Source organism: Sycon ciliatum, chromosome 6, assembly GCF_964019385.1.
Source record: "Sycon ciliatum chromosome 6, ocSycCili1.1, whole genome shotgun sequence".
In the NCBI taxonomy this organism is placed as follows: domain Eukaryota; kingdom Metazoa; phylum Porifera; class Calcarea; order Leucosolenida; family Sycettidae; genus Sycon; species Sycon ciliatum.
Genome location: NC_088648.1, coordinates 18,925,448 through 18,948,309, shown reverse-complemented (window position 1 = coordinate 18,948,309; position 22,862 = coordinate 18,925,448). Strand labels below are relative to the sequence as shown.

The 22,862-nt window shown below is 46.5% G+C and overlaps 1 protein-coding gene across 1 annotated transcript in view; it reads right to left on the bottom strand.

The window, feature by feature from the left end:
• LOC135819562 (uncharacterized) overlaps positions 1-22,862 on the bottom strand; it is a 205,263-nt gene that overhangs the window by 101,917 nt on the left and 80,484 nt on the right. The window lies entirely within an intron of this gene.

The window sequence follows — 22,862 nt, the reverse complement described above, 5'->3', positions numbered from 1 at the left end:
GAATGGTCGCTGGTAGGGCCGTTCCACAATGGAATAATGCAGGCTGGGTAGGAAACCTGGAGGCTGTTACGAATGCACACGGGCAGCGTCGACTTGAGCTGGAGCGGGTGGCAGTGGGAAGTCTCCGTGGCTAACCTAGTGGATCGGTCACTCACTCTGCTGCCCTCCACGAGGTGTTTTATGCAAGACCTGAGTCTTCATCTGGTTCAGCTTAAGGCCACGGTCCTCAAGCCAAGTTTCCAGATTGGTGACGGCGGTGCTTTGGGAGGTGCACACCACTGTTCAATTCCCAGAGGCCTCGAGAACGATATTGTCCCCAAATTCTTGCTGAACGACGGGACGTGGGATACAATTGTGGATGTCGCAGCAGTAACGAAGATTTTTGAACGATTGAATCCCACGAAAGCATCTGGATCACACGGCATACCAGCTTACATTTTGAAACACCATGCCGCCGAGCTGGCCAATTCCTTAACTTCCATCTTCAACCAGTCATTATCTAGCGGAAAGGTACCGTCAGCCTACAAACTAGCGTCTGTGTGTCCAGTGTTTAAGAAAAGCGACCCCTACGACAGTTCCAACTATCGCCCAGTCTCGCTACTGCCGATTATCTATTAAGTCTTGGAATTGCTAGTGCTCCAGCAGCTTCACGACCACCTGGACATCACACCCGGATTAATTCCAAATGAACAGTTTGGTCCCTATCTACATCAAAACCCAAGATGGTAGAAATTCCTTCCGAAACAATGCATCCAGTCTTCTTTTGAGCAAGACCTGTTCCTGCTCCGCGCATCCCCGGGTTTTTGATATCTCGAACGTGTATTCAACTTTCTCGATCACCCCTGCTAACGTTATTGCCCCCGCTTGTTTTTCATCATCCATTGCTTCTTGCCTCCCGGGTAATTTCCATCTAGCTGTTTCTGGTTAGTATCAGTTCTAACACACTTATAAATTGTCCTTATTGGCGTCACGCCATCGTGGAATAAAAGCATAATTATGTTTATTTGTCACACATGATAGTTTGTTGAGTGTACAAGCATTGCGCTAATATCTTGACCCATTTCATTCAATATCTGCCTCTCCTCTGATGAGTAGCCGTCGTCATAATTATTGCGAACGAAACAAAGCTTGTAAGAGCAACTTCTACTTCAAAAGTAGATGTTGTGGATTGTGACTGGTGCAATGTTAGTGCTGGTGTCTGCAAACGTCGTCTGGTCTCGAGAAAGAAATGTGCCACTACTATTTTACGGACTTACTGAAAATAGCATCAAAATTCTATTTATATTGTTGGTAGCAATAGAGGGAGAAAAAGAGAGATATAACCCGAGGCCAAGCCCACCAAGCAATAGGAATTGGACTCACAACTAGAACATGGATAAATTATGCGGGCGTCCTTTAACCACATCAATAAAATGTAATATTGACATAACCAATCAACATCAGAAGATTCTTATCAACCACCACACCACACCGTTGCCCCTCTTGACCATCTGAAGAGCAGCAACATCACTGTTACTAAAGTCTTTGCTCTAGGCACGAAAAGCATCAATATATGTGGGACTCAGTATAGAGTCCATGCACTATAGGATGTCCAGCACCTTATATAGAGTCCATTGGTCCAAAATCCACTATACAGAGTCCAGGAGTCCACTCAGTTTTGATCAGCTTCATCCTGCCGCGCAATCCCCTATAAGGAGTACACTTTTTCTACAAGTCCCCTATTCACAGTCCAGGAGTCCAGTTTATCCAGTCACGCCGTCCTGTGTGTTGTGCCCGAAAGAGAACAAACACATTTTCAGTTTTGCTTGCCTCGTAGCAGCGCATTCCTTTCTCCACTTTAGCCATGGCTCCCAGTTCTGCTGTGCAGTTGCTGACAGTAATCTGTCTCGAGGTAACCAAGGAGGATAAGGAGACGTTCAAAATCAAATCTGGAAAGCGTCTTGTGGTTCTCTGAAGACGTTTCATCAGTGCGCGGGATGAAAGCAGAAATTGCAGAACGAGGAAAGTTCAGCACAGTTCAAATCTGACGAGTCAGGTACACTGACACTCTCTTTCGTTCGACGCCACAAGGATCCCTGTTTGGCTGGCCATTGCTGCCAGTAAGACGTTTGAACGGTTTCATCAGAGCGAGGGATGAAAGCAGAAAGCGGAGAAAGAGAAAAGTTCAGCACAGTTCCAATCTGACGAGTCAGATACACTGACACTCTCTTTCGTTCGACGCCACAAGGATACCCCTGTTTGACTGGACAAGAGCTGCCTGTACCACCGTGTCAAAAGGCTGTCCAACTACATGACAGGACGATGACTGAGGTAAGGAAGCTTTTACTCGTTTCGATTGGTCTGCTGTTCTGTCGTTATGCTTGAATTTGTTTCCATTTTCAAGGAGCGTATCGTGTTTGTTTGATGTTGCTTGAATGAATGCCCTAAAAGTAATCAACCACTTCGTAATAGTCCTCAAGGACTGCAAGGACTTTGCATCAATCGTATACGATCGTCTAGCTATCATCAATTATTATAATTATTTCATGAGAAATGTATTGTTATCCCTGTGAAAATTATGTGAAACTCCACGACACTCTTCCTCTACAAATTATAGTATGATGTCAAATACAATGGGATCCACAAACGCAGTGCCAGTGTACTAGTAGTAGTAGGAGGATTGCTTGTATGCCAATGACAAGAAAAAGCTTCCAGCTAATACTCGTATTCCCGTTTTGATGTCACGAATATGACATTGTGTCAGTGAAACTGCCTCGTGACAACAAATCATTGCATTTCCATCTTGGGGAAGACTGACTGACGGCAACGCTTTACAGATTGTTCAAATCATCTCATTTAAATTTAGTTGCAGTGAAACACTGTGTACACTACATGTATGTTGGTGTGTCTGTGCGTCTTGAGTGTGCACAAACGATCTTATTCCTCGTATTACTAATAGATTATTGTCCCCACCGTCACCTGTTCACAGGTCTTTGAGTGGATTGATTTTCATTGAGCATCACATTCGTTGAGAACTTGGTAGTTGTGTGCTCCCATGCATCATTACGTTAATAAGCGTATCCTTGTGCTATATATTTGTTGCAGGTGTGCTGATCTTCAGAAGCTTGCGGAACTGAGTGCTGCTGAACATTTGCATGGCCATGAGCAATGGTGAAGCTTGCTATTGCACTCTCAGCATGTGCTAGTATTATGCTGACCACTGCACTATGTTACTCTCTTACACTACTACGTGTATGTAAACGTGCGTGTACTCGTCCCCGTATGCATTCGTTTCGTATAATTATTTGTTATCCCTCTTGACTTTACGTGTAAATGGGTGGACGTTTGCATGGCTGTTGAAGTGGCGTGTGTATTGTGTCTCTACTCTTTTATTGGTGTTTTCTTGGCGTTCTATAAGTTTGTGTGTGTGTGTGTGTGTGTGTGTGTGTGTGTGTGTGTGTGTGTGTGCCAGCTAGTTCGGTTGGTGGGTACACGTATGCCTGATAGTGTTGGGTCTGTTGCCAACGGGCTCGGCTGCTTGAAGGTGTAATGTTGTACCTGCCACCTTTGTTGGTTCCAGGGTTCATATACTTTCTATTTGAAGTATACATACCTGTTAACCATGAACTGCTTCTGGCTAGATTAACTCTTGTGTAATCAATGGTGCTAGTGAAGCTTATATCAGGTCCACTCTGATTTAGCCACCCACACTAGTAGCAAGTATTACCTTCACTGGGGGCAGGGGTTCTGCAGTTGGATCCCAGGACGGATACCCTGATGCCGTCAATCCTTTTTCTGCACCTTGTCCTCACCCACTTACTGAGGTGTGGTGAGCCCATAAGTGGGATCATTTTCAAGTCCACCCAGAGTTTTGGGGATTTCAGGGGGTGTCGGCCGTTGGGCGGTTCAATAACCAATTGAGTCATCTTTCCAAGATTCCTTTTGAGTCTCTCTCCCCTCTCCCGGGGAGACCCACGTGACCAGTTTTGGCAGTGAGCAACAAGTACAAGTGTGTGTGTGTGTGTGTGTGTGTGTGTGTGTGTGTGTGTGTGTGTGTGTGTGCGCGCAATAGTTTGAAAACAAATAATTGATCCTGGGCTCTCCATTATTCTCTTTCGATTCTTGTTTTTTTCTAGGTATTTTCTTGGCGTTGTGTGGGTGTGTACATGTGTGTGTGTGCGTGCACAATAATTTGGCAACACTGCATGATTGAGATATTGTAATTTGCAGCGTCTGCGTAGAGACCACTTGATTTGAGGATGGTGTTTGTAGGGTTTTTCATGTAGTGAAGTGGCTGCAGTGGCGCCTCAATACATATTTTTAATCTTGAGAAGTGAATGATGTAAAGGATAAGGGAGAGGCCGTTTTCTGGTTAATATTCACTGCTTACAGCAGATCCTATGTCTAATTTCGAACTCGATAGGGGATGCCTAATTGGCTGGACTTTATACAGGGAGTGTTGTCCACATAAAGACTCTTTAATCTTTATAGTTGATTTCAAAATTTGGACTCCGTACAGTTGATTTTGGACCAATGGACTCTATATAGGGGTGAAGCCATTTGGCTGGACTCTATACAGGGAGTGATGTCCATCTAAACTGAGCTCACAGTAGATTCCAATTTTGGACTCTGTACTGTGGATTTTGGACCAATGGACTCTATATAGGGGTTGGACATCATATAGGGGCTGGACGCTCTACTGAGTCCAACATATATTTTACAGAATGTTCGTTTCTCATGCATCAATGGCTCGAAAGACCAAACGATCAGGTGGTATTCGTGGCTGGCAGTCACTTCTTGTATCGAATCATTAGTATTGTCGCTTTGTCACGATCGTGGATCGACGAGGACCGGAGACAGATAATTAATTCCAAATAGCCTTGCTTTTAAATCCGACCATGTCCAGAGATGTTCGCATGTATGCGTGTTAATTATTGGAGAGAAAATCCATATTAATTTTTGATGACATGATCCTTAAATGTGGTACAATTTACGCGATAAAATATCTAAACGTTGCACATTGAATCCCTTTTTCTTATTATTATGCAGAGGCAAGTCTTTCATCAGCGCTCCTGTAGTTTCTAAAAATGGTATACTCAATCTCTTCGGCATGCTAGCAACTGTCGTGGATATTGGCACATTCATGCAACAAAGTGGCCTCAGCATTATATGGGTTAATCCGGTGAGTATATCATGGAGTGGTGGCGTCCCACCGAAGCGGAAAGGTGGTTCTTGACCAGGGAGTTGTACTACTCCTTGTTCTTGACCTGCCCGGTACGTGAACCCGTCGAATTTATTTTTATTTTATTTTTATTGTGTTCATGTATAATTATGGTCATGTACGAGCTGAAAATGCAAGACCGTAAGTGCTCACGACGCATTAGAAGAACATTGATAACTATGAGGAGGCGAGCGATACTGTGCGGTGATTCCATACTTTATTGTCCTCTACTCTTCTTCATGCGCTCTTCAGCCGACTAGCTGCTACCCTCAGTATCCACTACATAAAACAGAAATTCCAACACCGAGGGGTTACGGGTACTGATAATGACTTTTACCCTGACAGCTGTTTTACGTACATGCACAAAAAAGATCGTAAGAGAAGGCGAGACAGAATAGGATCACAATTGCTTTTACTGAAGAATATAGGCGCAATGTATTGAGTAAGTCGTGAAATCGAGAGAGACTGGAGCATTGAATTGCCAATAGCACATCTACGCCTAAACTGGAAACATTTGCAGAAGAAAAATTCCCTCACAAGCCTACACTCAACAGAGTATCTTGGCCAGTGCCAATGACAGGTGTATTATTTCCTGTTCGTTTCTTCAGCTGTGTGCTCCATAAAAATGTGTCTACAGGCGAATCTACAGCGATTTCTGAGGCAAAACGTGTCCTATGGGTGGTCTACTGTCGGAGCCAGTATTCGTAAGCAGTACAGGGGTATCGGACAATGCTCAGTGGATCCGAAGGTGCACAGCCCCTCGGTAAGACAAATGCTAGAATACCTACAGATGCCATGGAGAGGTTGAACTGTGAATTGAGCTGCATGGTTCTTATTATTATTGTTGTTATTGATACAACATCTGCTGGTTCACTGTGTTGCCAATAGTGAGAATGAGAGAAAGGGCGGTAATCAACCACCGCTACCTAAAAACTACATTTCCGAATGAGAGAGAAAAAAGAAAAGAGAAAGTCGATTAATTACATACACCTTCAACCTTCAAGGGGTTATTCTGTACAAAATGCCGATAATTTCTGACCCGTTCGTCGTGATGTTTTCAGTCTGGTTCTATTTCTATGAAAACGCCATATGCAGAATCTCAATTTGAAGGCAATAGCTTCGGTAGATATTTGTTTAAACCATCAAGAACTGTTTTGACTGCTTATGTTAGTGTGGTGCTTATGCCTCTCCAGCTGAGCTTCCGTGAAAAATGCTACATCCAAGCCGATCCGATTGTCCTCCTGGAAAACCAACCCGCTACCAGGAGCTACCAGAGGGGCTCAAGAAGTAATGGGTCTTGTGCAACATTCGGTGCCCTTTGGATTGAGACAAATCAACTGACCAATGTCGGCAGGGGCATGGATCAATTCCTCCAGTGCGCTGTTAGCAGCAGGTCTATTTTCACAGCAACTAACCCGAACAATGCGCTCGGAAAACTGTTAAAACTCAGCACGGCCTGGATTCTGCTGGGACAATCAAGTACAGAGTGCTACAAGCACCTCGGTAACATCTGGCTATACAAGAGAAATATGTGCAGTATGGAAATGTTACAGGAAACGTGCATAATGAAAAGGTAATAATTATTACGTTTTATGGATATCGAATATTGAATCTAAACAAAGTGCAATGCGTTTGTACTACCAGTGCTAGTATACAACGCCGGCACATAGTGTAACAGTTTTACACCTACTTTCACCACTCACACTTTATCACCTTGTGTCACACCTACTCTCATAATTATACAAAACCAGTATATTGAGCAATAAACGCTCTCTTCTTCCTTCGCTCAATGAAGAACTATTACATTGGTAGCAAGAGGATGGATCTCCATCCCCTGTGGTCGTTCGTGGGCCTAGTTCTGGCCTCGGCTATCAGCTCTATCGTCGTCAGCATCTGGATCGTCAACCGTGTCCGGAAGGAAGCTCTACCCTCTACTCAGTTGTCACCCCAGTGCGTTCCTGAGTCTCGTGCATCAGCTTCCCAGCCTGCACCGCGTGATTGCCCACACGTCAAGGAGCCGCCCGTGTTCACCGGAGATCCCACCACGTTTCGGGAATGGGCATTTGCCGTCGAGTCCTAAACGTGAAGCCGAGTTTGCAGCCAGTTATATCGCTGGAAATCCGCGTCTGTGGTTGATGACTTCCCTGAAAGCCGGCGCTGCATACCCAGACTGGTCGTCCTTGAAGAAGGCATTTGAGGCGGCTTACGGTGTGAAGTACGACCAAGAGAGAGCTCGGTGGAGTTTGTTCTCCCTCTCCCAGCGCGGCGCCTTAGGAGACTACATCGCAGAATTCTCGCGGCTCAATTTTTTAATCACTGACCTGGACGGCCACTCTCGCGCAGCAATTATGTCAGGGGCCTGGCCCCGAAGCTCAGGCGTGAAGTCATGAAGGAGCATCGTACAACCCTGCAGAAGGCGACAGAAGCAGCGCTCGCCGTATCGCAAGTGTAGTATCCCTGCCCGACCAATACGGAAGTAGTACGGAACTAATACGGAGCTTTGTCTGATGTATATTTAGTGTATCTCCGTATGTAAGTGTACGGCGTCTGCTGCATTAAAGCGGCTGCGCATTTCTGTTTTAATTAGATTAGATTAGATAGCAATGAAAGCTAACTCGAAGAAGAAGGAGTCAACCTCTAGGTGAGCACCGGAGAGAAACTTATTTATTTTGCCGCTTCTTCTTTCACTAATAATTATATCTCAGGTGTGTACCTGAAAGTAGAATAAAAGTAATTCTTGTTGATTTCACCGCGGCTACCACTCGGCTACCCATTACACAAGTGATGCCCTTCATTACGGTACGACAGCAGCAGGGGAACCCGGTACGTCGTCTACTGTCGGTTCCTGGTCCCCGTTCCAATCGCGAGGAAACGGAACGACGATGCTACATATGCCACCGACCTGGTCATCTGGCACGTCAATGTGACACGAACCCAAACGCTGGACGCCAGTAAAAAGAGAAGTGCGATTACTGGCGGGTGAGAGAGCACCCAAGGTCACCGTGCCAGTCGCCAACAGGTCCAGTTGCCTGGAGACAGACGACGTGGAGACTGATGATGGCGACGACACCCTGGAGTCTCAAGGCCCACAGTGCGTGCCGAGCTACGTCAGCAACATTGCCCTGGATTCGCACGCGCGGGACCACGATCTCCTTGTTGTGAACGGAAAGGTGAACGGCCACCGAGCGACAATGTTAATGGACTGCGGGTCAACATACGATTTTATCTCGGAACGATTCGCAAGAAAACAAAAGATTAAAACGAAGATCGTGGAGGAGGTTCTAAAGGTGGCCTTGGCGGACGGATCAACCAGTTCGCGGCCGCTAGAGACCACCGACGCTCGCTTGGCCGTAGGAGGCTATGGCGATGACCAGCGCCTGACGGTCTTTCCCCTTGATCGATATGATGTGATCCTGGGAAAACCCTGGCTGACCCGGAATAACCCAGCTATCAACTACCGCACCAACGAGGTCAAACTGGATGCCGAATCCCCAATCGCGGGTGAACCCACAGGCGACGCTGCTGTTCCCTCGGCGCTGATGTTCATCTCTGGCAAACAAGCGCGACATGCGCTACGGCAAGGCGCAGAGGGTTACCTGGCTTGGCTATCTTCCCCCGAAGACAGTTCGTCACATGAGCCTCGGAAAGAGGTACCTCCGGACAAGCAGCGTGACGTCGATGAGCTGCTGCACAGATTCTCGGACGTGTTCCCCGATGACTTCCCTTCACAGCTTCCTCCAGAAAGGTCGGTGGACCACGAGATTGAGGTCGAACACACCTCAACGCCACCATCCAAGGCAGCGTACCGACTATCCAAGCCCGAGATGGATGAACTACACAAGCAGCTGACAGCCCTCCTGGGCAAAGGATTCATCGAGCCTAGTAAGTCCCCGTACGGAGCCCCGGTGTTCTTTGTTAAGAAGGCCGATGGGTCATTACGAATCGTTTGTGACTGGCGGGATCTAAACAAGATCACTACTAAAAGCAAAGCCAGCTTTCCGAACATTGACAATCTGTTCGACACCGTCCAAGGGGCTCGCTATTTCACGAAATTAGACCTCCGTTCGGGATACAACCAAATCAGAATTAGTGAAAAAGATGTACCCAAAACGGCAATTAATACCCCCTTTGGACATTTCCATTTTCGGGTAATGGGATTTGGTCTAACCAATGCGCCTGCCACATTCTAGGCCTTGATGAATTCAATACTGCAGCCCTATTTACGTGATTTCGTGGTCGTATTCCTTGATGATATCCTTATCTTCAGTAAAACATGGAGCGAGCATTTGAGGCATGTCAGCACTGTTTTGGAAACCTTGAGAGCCAACAAGTTATTCTGAAAACCCTTAAAGTGTGAATTTGGGTTGCGGGATGTCATCTTCCTAGGCCACAAGCTGAGTGGTTTATCTATCTCTCCCGACCCAAACAAAATTTGCTGCGGTTAAGGAGTGGCCTGCGCCGTCCTCTATAAAGGAAGTGAGGCAGTTCTTGGGTTTTATCGAACTATTTCAGACGGTCCATTGATCACTATTCCATGATTTCGAGACCTTCGGAGGAAATCACAGGGAAACACTCGCGTTTTGAGTGGATCTGCATTTGAGAATCTGAGGAAGGCCTAACTGAGTGCACCCGTATTGCGACTTGCTGATGTTAAAAAGCCATTCAGAGTAGAAACCGACGCTAGTGATTTCGCCATTGCTGGAGTGCTCCTGCAGCAAGGCGAACCAGGAAATCTCTGGTATCCAGTCGCTTTTGCTAGCTGGAGACTGTCCTCCGCCGAGCGCAACTACACAGCGGGAGAAAGAGAAGCCCTCGCTCTAGTCCAAACCCTGAAGTGTTGGCGAGTGTACCTCTTCGGGCATTTCGATGTGTGCACGGATAACATGGCCGTTGTACATCTGAGAACCAAACCTACCGTCACCAAAAGGGAGGCCCGTTGGGTGGAGTTACTGGCGGATTTCGACTTTACGGTCCATCATAAACCTGGAAGGGACAATGCGGCTGCTGATGCCTTGTCTCGTCGTTCTGACCTTCAGCCGGGCGAGATCTCAGTAGTTCAAACAGAACTGACTGCTGCACAGTGTAACACTCTTGAGTTTGCTCTGGCAATTGATGATCAGTTCTCGAAGACGGTAGCAGAAGCATATCAACACGATGCAGAGTTATGGCCTATCATCCGGAGGATGCGTCGTTCTCCAAGTGACAACGTTCACCAGGCATACCTCTGGGATGGTGACGCCCATCATCTTTACTTGCGATCTTCCCCCAGTAACAGGTTATGCGTTCCCAAATGCGCACTTCGACTACAACTCTTGCAGGAGCACCATGACTGCATTGCCGCAGGTCATCCCGGCAAGGACAGACGTATTTCCAGCTCGCTCGTCACTTCTAATGGCCGCGCATAGGTTTGGATGTTAAGAAAGTGGTTAAATTGTGTGATGTCTGTCAGCGCGTTAAGGGTGCTCAATTAAGGTCTGGACTTCTCCAGTCACTTCCTGTGCCCGAGCAACCCTGGGACCATATTACCATGGACTTCATCATGGGTTTACACAAGTCACCCGAAGGTCATGATGCAATTTACACATTTGTGGATATACTCACAAAATGTGTTCACCTAGTACCCACAACGGCAACCATAGCTACCGAAGGCAGTGCAAATTTGTATATATTCAGCATGTTTTTCGTCTTCACGGTCCTAGCTCTTCTATAGTGCGTGGGCCGTGACCCACGATTTACGGCCAGTTCTTCCAGGAAGTGTTTCGTTTGCTCGGTACCAAGTTGTCATTTTCCACGGCTAATCACCCTCAAACAGATGACAGACAGAGAGAATGAACAGATTAATTGCAGATATTCTCAGGTGTTTTGTTAACCACAAGCAAGATAATTGGGCCGCACTATAACCCAGATGTGAGTATGCCATCAACAATTCCCAGCAAGCATCCACTGGTAATTCTTCATTCTGGGAACGGGAGCGCTGAGAACTAGGCCAGACTGGATCAAAGCCAGATCTGATGCGCTTAAAACAGCGCAGGATAGTATTGTCGCGGCTCAAGCCCGCCAGGCCCTGTATGCCGACAGGGGTAGGAATCCTAGCCGTCTCAGGTGGGAGACCTGGCCCAAGTCTATATAAACTTTCTGATATCGCCGGAGGCCAGACAACAGCCATCGAGGAAGCTACAACCAAAATGGTTTGGCCCGTTCCGCGTCGTTCGGAGGAGGGCTCGAACGCCTACGAATTGGAGCTGCCGTCCGTTTTCCGCTGTCATCCTGTATTCAATGTCACTGCTCTGTAACACTACGAACAGAAGACCATTCCCAACAGACGCCAGCCAATGCCCCTCCGTTTATGAATCTGGACGGAAACACCCGCTATATGATGGAGGCCATCCTGAAGCACAGAGATGACCGGGGTGAGCGCCAGTACTTGGTGCATTGGAAGGGTTACCCCGTTGGCGAGGCAACATGGGAGCCCAATAGTAACTTGGTTGACGAGTCAGGTAAAAACATTGTCCAGCTGCGGAATTATCTATCTAGTCTACGCAAGTGATAGCATGGTCTGCAGCTCCTCCATGTTGTGGTTATTTGCGTTCAGTTCCTGACATTATTGAGTTTTTTTTAGTTACACAGGCTTCCGTTCCTGACAATTGGGTATTCTGTTGCTCCTTGCCACCTGCTGCATTGCTACACAATTATGATATTACTGTATTCCATGCTCTTGGGTTCCGTGATTAACAATTGGTAAAAGCCACGGAACTTTCCGTTGGGAGGGGATGGTGTAACAGTTTTACCCTACTTTCACCACTCACACCTTATCACCTTGTGTCACACCTACTCTCCTATACATACCCAGTATATTGAGTAATAAACGCTCTCTCCTTCCTTCGCTCAATGAAGAACTATTACACATAGGGACTCACGGCAGCTGCCGAGGGTGGACTCGACGCATTCCACCGCGGCCAGCTCCGTTCACTGATCGACTTCGTCTGGCCGTAGAAGATCGCAACAACGGCACTCTACGACAGGTGCAAGGCAGAGCCGATCAGCCGCATCATCACCAGAGCTCTGTGGAGGCTATTTGGCCATATCTTCGACTTCCCAGTGATGCCCCCGCCGTCCTAAGCATGGTCAGCTACTTTGAATGTGATGACCACAAGTGGAGAGGCCGCCCTCGCATCACCCTGCCGGTGAAGCTCGACGACGACATCAACCGAGCTGCGTGCGGGCGATTGCAGAGCCTGGAAGATCTGGAGCGCTTATCAGACGTAGCTGCAGTTCGAAGCGAATGGAGACAGCTCCTGGATATGATCTGCGAGTAGAGGTTTCGGCGATGAAACCGCGCCGTCACCTTTTTCCCAGATCACGGAAATATCGCTTAATACACTTTAAACATTCTATACACAAAGGATTTACAGCTACGTTTCTGCTTGTTGTCTTTATGTCTCCTATATCAACTGCTTCTCTTACTGTACCATGTCCAGCATAAGCGCACGTGTGGACTGTGTTTGTGCATGGGTGACTCGCACTTGCACTGTTGACGCTGCCGCGGGAATATTATTATTATTATCATTATTATTTTTTTAACTGGTTTGAGGGAAAGAGACAAACGGGAAAAAAGTCTGAAGAAAAAATTGACTGTCACCACCAGGACTCGAACCAGGGACCCTCGCTTGTAGCCAGCGATGCTCTAACCACTGAGCTATGGTGTAGTCGTCATTCCAGCAGAGACTGTTCAACATTTTCTTCAGACTTCGTAACTCACACTTCCTGTGAATCCACACAGGCGGGTGGGACGCAGCCCTCACTGTAACCCACACACTTCACGTACAAACTAGCACGCGTTGAGCCCCAAGTCATAAAATTTTTAACTGGTTTGAGGGAAAGAGACAAACGGGAAAAGTCTGAAGAAAAAATCGACTGTCACCACCAGGACTCGAACCAGGGACCCTCGCTTGTAGCCAGCGATGCTCTAACCACTGAGCTATGGTGTAGTCGTCATCCAAGCAGAGACCGTTCAACGTTTTCTTCAGACTTCGTAACTCACACTTCCTGTGAATCCACACAGGCGGGTGGGACGCAGCCCTCACTTTACCAACACACTTCACGTACAAACTAGCACGTGGAGAGCCCCAAGTCATAAAATATTAACTGGTTTTGAGGGAAAGAGACAAACGGGAAAAGTCTGAAGAAAACATCGACTGTCACCACCAGGACTCGAACCAGGGACCCTCGCTTGTAGCCAGCGATGCTCTAACCACTGAGCTATGGTGTAGTCGTCATCCAAGCAGAGACCGTTCAACGTTTTCTTCAGACTTCGTAACTCACACTTTCTGTGAATCCACACAGGCGGGTGGGACGCAGCCCTCACTGTACCCGCACATTTCACGTACAAACTAGCACGTGGGGAGCCCCAAGTCATAAAATATTAACTGGTTTTGAGGGAAAGAGACAAACGGGAAAAGTCTGAAGAAAAAATCGACTATTATTATTAAAAGCATGTCCGCGTAGGTGGTGGGGGTGCCACTTTCGCTTATGCCATTCAGGATTGATGTTTGAAGAATAATACGATACAATGAAATGACAGAAGTGACGTCAACAAAAGCCGTTAGGAACAATACCAATATGACTAATGGAAAACTTCATCCAAAGTATAAAATAAAATAGAATATGCATACAACATGTCTGGTCAGTCCTGTTAGGTGGCGCCATGCCTGTCGGTCTGCTGCCATTGTGCGTACTGCGTCAACATCCAGCGGCTGGTGGAGGGTAAGTCCATGCCATGGTAACAGTTCCGTCTGCAAGACCGTTACCAAAGTCGTCCGAGGTCGACCCCTGAATCGTTCAGTGCCCTCGTCGTTGGCCAGGCGAAGATACATATCCACTGCCAACTGTGGAGGAGCAGTTGGGGCCAAACGAAAGATATGGCCAGCGAGACTGTAGCGCTTCCTTGTGATCATCTCGCTGATGGGGACAGCTCCGCAGCGCTTATACAGAGTGTCATTGCTAATTCGTTTAGGGTACCGCATGTCGATGATGCTCCTTAGCTGGGTCCTGTGGAACGAATCCATTCGCGCGAGCTCCGACATCGGTAGGCCCCAAGTGCCGCAGTTGTATGTAAGGACTGGGATGACGTAGGCGTTGTAGAGCCTCAGCCGAAGACCTTCACTGATCTGGCGCCTCCGGGTCCAGATCTTGAGGAGTGAGTTGAAGGCGGCGGCGGCCAGTTGACGCCTCCGAGCAGCATCTTCGGCGTCACCCAGGAGGGAGCCTAGTTTGCGGACAGTACGCCACGTTTCTTGGTTCCTATCGGGAAATCGGGCGACGGTGGTATGCTCTGTCTTGGAGGGATTAACGTTCAGGTTCCATCTCGCAAGAACTGCTGGAGGTTGTTGCTCAACTTCACTGAGAAACGTCTCATACCGGCTCACAAAATCAACATCGTCCGCGTATGCGATATCCAGCGGCAGGTCATTGTCAAAAGCGGGCGAGATGGCAGCTCCTGTCGTAGGTCCCGGAGAGCAGCCTCCAGGTAAATGGTGAAAAGCACTGGAGAGAGACTGTCCCCTTGAGGGACTCCGATATTTGTCTTGAAGGAGCTTTTCGATGCACCTTTCACACGAGGTTCAAGCCAGGTTTCAGTCAACAGTATACGGATCATTCGGAGCTCACTTTCTTGGAGGAAGGATTCAAGGATCTTCATCAGGACATCGCGGCGGACAGTGTAGAATGCTTTACTCATGTAAATTCCTAATATGTGGATGGACGTATTGAATCGCTGCGTCATACTGCATAGCCTTCTATGGCACCACACCACTTCACTTGTGCTGCGGGCCCGGTGAAAAGCACTTTGGGATGTAGCCAGGTATGTTCAACCGCTGGCTGTATCCTCTTCAGCACAATCAGGGACAGCGTCTTTCTCAAAGCCGAGAGCAGTACGATAGGACGCGTACTAGTAAGCGGCCCTAGTGGTTTACCGGGCTTCTGCAGCAGTATTAGGGTTCCTCTGCCAACTTCGAGTGGGTCATGTGTCTCATTAGCTCGGTTCAAGATGTCGGAAGTCATGTCAGCGACAATGGGAGGACTGTACTTGAGTAACTCTCCGGAGAGATGGTCAGGGCCTGCCGCTCTCCCGTTATTCAGGCTTTGGAAGGCCCTCCTAACTTCGGACGATGTGATATGATTGGGGAGAGGGCTGGGATCACCTAGGAATTGTTGAATGTCAGGGAGGGATTTATTATGGAATTGGCTTTCATAATGTTTGATGATGAACACCTGCTGGTCTGCAGGGGAGAAGTCATGGCGGTGATGTTGTCTCTGCTGAGTGCTGGCCGAATCCAGTGCTGATTTGCTGAGGACTTCAGATAAGGATTCCCAGACTGCTTAAGTGCTGTTGGCTTCTGATGACACGATGCACTGGGACTGGGTCTCCACAGTTCTATTGTAGGATTCCCGTATTACGACATCTGAAGCAAGCTTTCCCGTGTCAGGGCGGATGTTGCCGGCAGTGGTCTTGCGTTGGTGTATATCCAGAACACCATAGAATCTCGACATGACCAGTCTCGCCACCACTAGGCGATGGTCGGAGAATACATATGTTCCCGCATACGACCTTGCGTCTGTTAGAAGGGGACTCTGGTTCTGACGGCAGCAGATGTAATCTATCATATTGAACACCGGTATTGTCACGGCAAGGGCCTTGCCACGTTGTTTTATGTCTAGCGCTGTGCTGAAATGCTGTGTTGCCAGCGAACAGGTTGTGAGTTGCCGCGGGAATGCATTATAATAATAAATAACACACAATGTGCGGTTCCGGTGCAACATTTTTATCCATACTAAGCTCACCCTCAAAGATCTTTCGAGCAAACACGCAATAGTACACAGCATGGGAATTTAGCCAATACGTAAAATAAATCGAAGTCGTTCAAACAAAGACCTTCCAGCTTACTACAGAAGTCCTTTCACACCGCACGGAATTTATGAACGTTTATACACCCTTTGCTCTTTAGATTGTCTACAGGACATTCCGACAGCGCACTTCAACTCCTTGCAGAGCAAATGGGCGGCAACAATGTTAGGGACCTCAGCAACGTTATCATTTCTGGGTCGCTTATTTTGGCGCCATGGTCGCATTTTACTGGCATTCACTGGAGCTCTTCAGCGGGAAATGCATCTGGGCGGATCCTCTCACGTATTACATTATACCCAGCGCCAGGAGAGCATATTACTGTCAATATCCGCACCTATGATGACTTACTATCAACGACTAGTTCTCGAATGAAAGTTCAGGTAAGTTTTAGTTTGGCAGGTTATTCGGTTGTTTTTCTTTTCCTGAGCTGTGAACATTGGGGGGGGGGGGGGGGAACGGGGCGGAGAGATTCTGTAACAGGAAATTGGAAAACCCAGAAGAGGAGACGGTTTCAAATAGGATATACGTTGCAAACAGGATCGGGCTCAATGTTCACTTTCTCTCTTGATATTCTGATTAGAAAACATAAAATGTCACAGTGAGATTACGGTGTGTTTTACTCCGAGCCAGAAGTTCATTGCTCTGCGATGACCGGAAACGCCATACCAAACAGGTGAGTTTTTGACGTATTGCTTCGCACTGCGACTTGAGTTGAACGTCTTTCCAAAAATCCACTCCTTCTCGCAGGTGAGAAGCTGCTCGCCTCTCGCCAATGAAGCACGCATACCAATGAAAACCTACTGGAAGCACACACAAAGCTTATTGTTTCTCTGTACTGGGCGTCGTGGAGCGATAGCAATAAACTAGCAATCATCTCATTTCAGAACTCAGGGTGAACTTAATGGTGTACTAGCTGTGCTAGTACTTGTTAGCAACAATCCGAACTAGCGCACACACTGCACTGCATTGCTTTGTACTGCATTCAAGACTGACGTCATGCGCTTTGTTTTGCTGCGTAATCACAAATGGCACCAGCCCATTTTGCGGAAAAGAAAAAACAAATCTTGCTTGCCCTGTTGTGCTCTTCCAGACAACGGATCGTGCTTCAGCAGTGTTTCTTTTCCCACCATCCCTCCCTATCCAACTTACTCACACCATCACAGTTATCGTACCCACTAATCGGGTCCACTCTCACAACTGGTGTTATCTAGCTATTTGCTGGGGCTCTGCCTTGCGCTATATTACATCCATTTAGCATTGCAGCTCTACGTTGAGCAAACAGCAGCTCTACTTTGAGCTAACCGCAGCTCTACTTTGAGCTAACCGCAGTTCTACTTTGAGCTAACAGCAGCTCTACTTTGAGCTAACCGCAGCTCTACTTTGAGCTAACAGCAGCTCTACCTTGAGCTAACAGTAGCTCTACCTTGAGCTAACAGCAGCTCTACTTTGAGCTAACAGCAGCTCTACTTTGAGCTAACAGCAGCTCTACTTTGAGCTAACCGCAGCTCTACTTTGAGCTAACAGCAGCTCTACTTTGAGCTAACAGCAGCTCTGCTCTGAGCTAACAGCAGCTCTGCTCTGAGCTAACACCAGCTCTACTTTGAGCTTCAAACCAGTTGTTTCGAAACCAGCACTCCTCAATCCAAAGATGCCTCTTTGTTGACTTGTTTGTGTGAGGGATGGGGCTAACGTGCAGTACAAAACTATTCCTGTTTTTGGAGCCAACTCTGCGACACCAAAATTTGAAATGGATAATCGGGCATCATGGAGGGAACGGGCCAATACAAAGGAGTCGCTCAGTTAAATCAGAGCAAACTTCAACATGCCAGCTTCCTTCCACAAACATATTTTGAGTGAACTATCCGCGATGATGATCCGTTTGGGTCTACACAATTTTGCTGACACACCGGTCCTATTTCAAACCGTCTCACCCACTTATAAAGGCTCCACGTGGCCCCTTTTTGTAGTGCATGTACTGGCAGAACATCACGTGAACAGCACCTAGTGCTCCATCTATTTGAAAGTTCTGACAAGCATTATATGGCCACCTAACATCCAGGCTCTAGCAGCGCACTGCGGATGATTATGATGGCATATACACTCAACTTCGCCAATAACGACTACGGATATAACGACAATTCGCGAATAACGACAGACTTTCCATGCCCAGAGCAAAGTCCCATCCAACTGTCATACACATAATGAGACTTCGGGTATAACGACACTTCGCGAATAAGGACATTTTTCTGATGCCCCGCCGAGTGTCGTTATAAGCGAAGTTGACTGTACGGGATATACACGGAATAGGTTTTACAAGTAGCAAGATCTTTTGTACAGTTGCTTGTGTCCGTCACTTCCACGACAGTTTGTCTTTCGACGTTGTCTTGACCTGTGCTCCCATTACTACAAGAGAAACTAACTTTACTATAACTAAGGAGACAATATGCTTCTCTTAGTAGAAGTTCGGTCAATTTCCATTGCCATCTTACGATTTTGTCTCCAAATAAAGTTTGCAATGCTTTATGATATGACGTGCTGCAGTGTCGTTCTGTAGTATGCAATCAAGGGCCGTTGATATTATGGACTGGCAGATTGAAGTTTTTGATGAATTCTTTTATATTTTTGTGCTGTCAAATTTGTAGATTATCAGTGAGGATGATGTTTACATGCTACGCTATGGAGCAAGAGACAGAGGTTTTTATGAACACCTGGGAGAGATGTACTTCATATCAAGCTCGCCTCTCACCGGCATAGCACTTGGCGGGAACCAGGAGCACGAGGAAACTTCCGTTTCAGGTTGTTGGATGATACTGCCAAAGAAAAGAAGTCTAAAGATGGATTCTACTTGGATGTGCCATTTGAGTTGCGACCTTGTTTTGGAGGCTTCTATGGACCTGATGTAGCGGTAAGGCATTGAAAAATGATAATGCATATAATTATTTGGTTCCAAATGCGTGTTTGTGTGTACGTGTTGGTGGCTGAGTGCGTAAACGTGTTATAATTCCTTTTTCACTTTTGACTGAGTTATCTAGCCCTTGGAAAACGCCCATTATCCTTATGGTATTTATGTTACTGCCACATCAAGAGTTTGTTCCCTCCTACTCTGAGGACGGTGTCATCAAATCACACCCTGATGGACTCCACCCTGATGGAGTTGTACAGGCACTTGTTGTATGATCAAAACCCGTATCCTCTTCGCTGTTTGGAATTTTGGTGCGTGCAATGGCTACCGAGGCTAGCAACGTGCCCGGCTGAGAGCGAAGGAGTAGAGTCTTTTGCATTTATAAATATCACAATAATTATCGTTATTGTTCTTTCTTGAATTATTGTTATTGTGCATCAGGTTACCACACAATACCAGCCACTGACTCCACTGACTAAAGTGTGCTACTGTATGAACTCTACGGCGATACAGAAGTGTAGCGAGGGTCGCTTTGTGCACTTGAAACCAGGCTATTGGGCCGGTAACGTCACAACCAATAGCCGTCGCAACTCAGAAAAGGAACCCCTTGATCTGAAATCGGCTGTTGAAGATTTGGTGTTTGAAACGGAGAGGAACATTTCAAATAGCACGTTCAAAGAGACGCAGGCTTATGAATCATTCGTCAATTATCCGTTCGGCATTGCACAGTGCACGAATGGCCTTTGCAAGAGTAGTGCGTGGACCTACAATGGATTGGGAACGCCAGCATGTGTTGGCAATGCCGCGGGTATCTTGTGTGGAGAATGCAGAGCCGGTACAAGACTGAAGCTAGCATTAGCGGTAAGAATAGTAACATGGCCTACAAACTATTCAGGTGACAATGATGCCTTCAGGTTCAGCTCTCTGCCTGGTGTGTAGTGAACAAAGCTGGCTTTGCCATTTCTTCGATATTAATTTTTATGGGTGAAAGTTGGCACTGAGATCCAGAGTTAGAGTACTCTGATTTTCTCCGATCCTATGTTGGAGTATTTAACCCTAGAACAGCCAACGGTGTCATTTGACACCGCGCGAGTCAAACTTTTGGAATTACCGAAATATGGCTAATCAGAATAAGCTCAAATCTTGTGGCTATTCCTAATTTTTCTTCCTCTTTCGTCTGCCATAAACCTTTGATTTGCAATTGATGAGGTACCATAATGGCGAGTACAGTAAAACTATACCTAGAACGGCCAACCAGTGTCATTTGACACCTGCACTATAAAAAGCCATTTTTGCAGCTATATGGAAACAATATGAACACATTTCGAAGGTGTCGGCCATATCGAGTTGCTCGTATGCCAACCAGACAAAAGAAAGGTGCATGGGCAGGAAAATCGCTGAATACAGGTCGAAATATATGATCACCATACAACCGTCGGGCGAGAATCGCGAATTTGGCGCGGGTAAACATTAGTGCACAGATTACACAAACGCTCTTCAGCTAATGTCCTTGATACTGCTCATTCCCTTTCATTTTCCTGTAAATTGCCCCAGAGGAACCATCGTAGTCTGACGGCCAAGGAAATACTAGAACGGATGTAGCCTTTTACCATGCATGAATCTGATGACCTTGAAAGCGAAATTGCCCATTTCATCTTCATTTGATGGGTGTTCAAGTGTAGTGACCATTGGCAGTGGTGGATCTGTTCTGTCATATGAGGGCGAATCGTACGGTCACAACACCTGAGTACCACCTGTGGATTCAGAATGTGTTGAGGTTTACGAGCCTCCAGAGAGCGGACGAGGATTGCGGGATAGTCCAGACAAGGATTTGTCAGAAACAGTTGCAGGAGTGGTGGAGACCCCGAAATGGATAGTGTTGAGGAAGAGGAATCGCAACTCTGCAACCTGGAGATGGTACACCGCATTATCGCAAGGATGGTGCTGTGTAGATAATCCTTTCTAACTACTTGATGAGCTAATAAGGCTCTTGAACCAAACTTCTTCCTCCTCCTCCGCTTCAGGCTAAACGGGTAGGCAGCCGCTGGGATGCCTCCTCTCTTTATTGGCCCCGGATGCTGCAGAAGGTGATTGCTAAGTCATAACTGATAACTTCATCATCAGTGCATTACTGGTCAAGAAACTGTTGGAGAATAAAGAGTTGCAGTATGAACCACTTTGGGAAATTGAAGTAAACTACCATCTAACTTCATTGCCAATAATCGCGGATTGCATTTTGTTTTTCAAGATTACATTGTAGGATGCAAAGATGGTAGACATAGAAGGTAGAAGTAGCAAGAATTATCAATGGTCCGCCTAGTGTAGACCACCTAGAGCCATATGTTTTACATGGTGAGAGTAGGAAGCCCCACATCGTCCAATTCTAGTAAAAGACGAGATATGTCCTTGACCGTTTCGATGGAATGTGGTGGATTTACTCAACAAAGACTATTCCAGAAGATGTCCCCTTGCAAGGTGGTTACATAAATGAATAGATGTGACAAGAATCAACGCCTTGACAATATCCCAGACCTTTGCTATTTCATGCACATCCAGAAAACGCTCATTCCTGCACTGGTCAATAATCTTGTAGATGGTTATGGCATCTGGGTGCTAAGTGCAAGCCAAGGAGAAGAGAAGGTTATACCTCTTTGAAAGAGTCTAAAATGCACACGTTACTAGCCTAAACCATCTCTAGCAGCATATGTGTCAGCTTGGTGAAAAATGATACTCATAGTCAGTCCTTGTTTGTACTTGTTACTGTGTGTCATTCATCGTGACGGTCGAGTAATCCGATTATGCCAAAGCACATATTCTCGAAAAGCAGTTCCTCATGTGCCCAGTGACGTTGACACGTTGCTTGGCATTGTAACTTTGTGATTATAAGAAATTCCTATGCAAGTAATTGAAGTTTAGCCAGTAATTGAGTTCATCCTTCGCAATTGCCGTTACGCGTACATTGTATTTTAGTTGCGTATAGCCAACAATAGTGTCTGGGTGAATCCTAAATTGTTGTGTACATCATAAATGCCGATAGTGATAGCCAGCACTGAAAACAAAAACTATAATAACCTATATCATAGGTCTTAGACATGGAAATGTATGCAGGTGTCAAAATTAATGACACCGTTTGGCCGTTCTAGGAGTACTGAAAGTGGTGGCCGTCCTAGGGTTAAAGTATTCTTCATCTCCTAAAAATTGCCCAATAAGGGCCTTAAAATTACATGATAACGTTACAACCCTTTTGTGTATGCAAGTTAATCATCTACTACACCGTTTGCGCATGCTCGCAAATTGTTGTTGTTGCTTTACCTGACCAAGAGTAATGCCTTCCAAATGCTAGTGTTTGTGAGTGCCAGTGAGAATGCATGAATGTAATGGTATGTTAGTCCGAAAGGGGACATAACAAACCCTGATTGAACCGAGTGGCAGTCATTTTTCTCGGGTATATTGGTTGGTAGGTCATTTGGGCCCCTCTCTACTGGTGAATAAAGGTTCACCACACAGTCTGCATATCAATATCTGCCCACTGCTGCTCTGAAACTGCAGATTTCTGTGGTTAATGCATGTTCCAAGTATGAACGAGTACACTGATTTTGTCCGGATACGATTATTTTTGAAAACCCGAGCGAGTACTCGAGTATTCGGTGTAATTGTTTCACCCCTAATATTCATACTATTTATTTGGTAACCCTAAGCGACAAACACTTAGTATGTTTGCGCAAGCCTTCCTCTTGGACTTTTAGAATCGTCGCGGAACCAATCTGGCGACGATAGTACATGATTGGTGTTATGTGCCTCTTACATGTCGTTGTACAGCAATGCGTCGATTGCTCAGTGACGTCACCTATTCCACT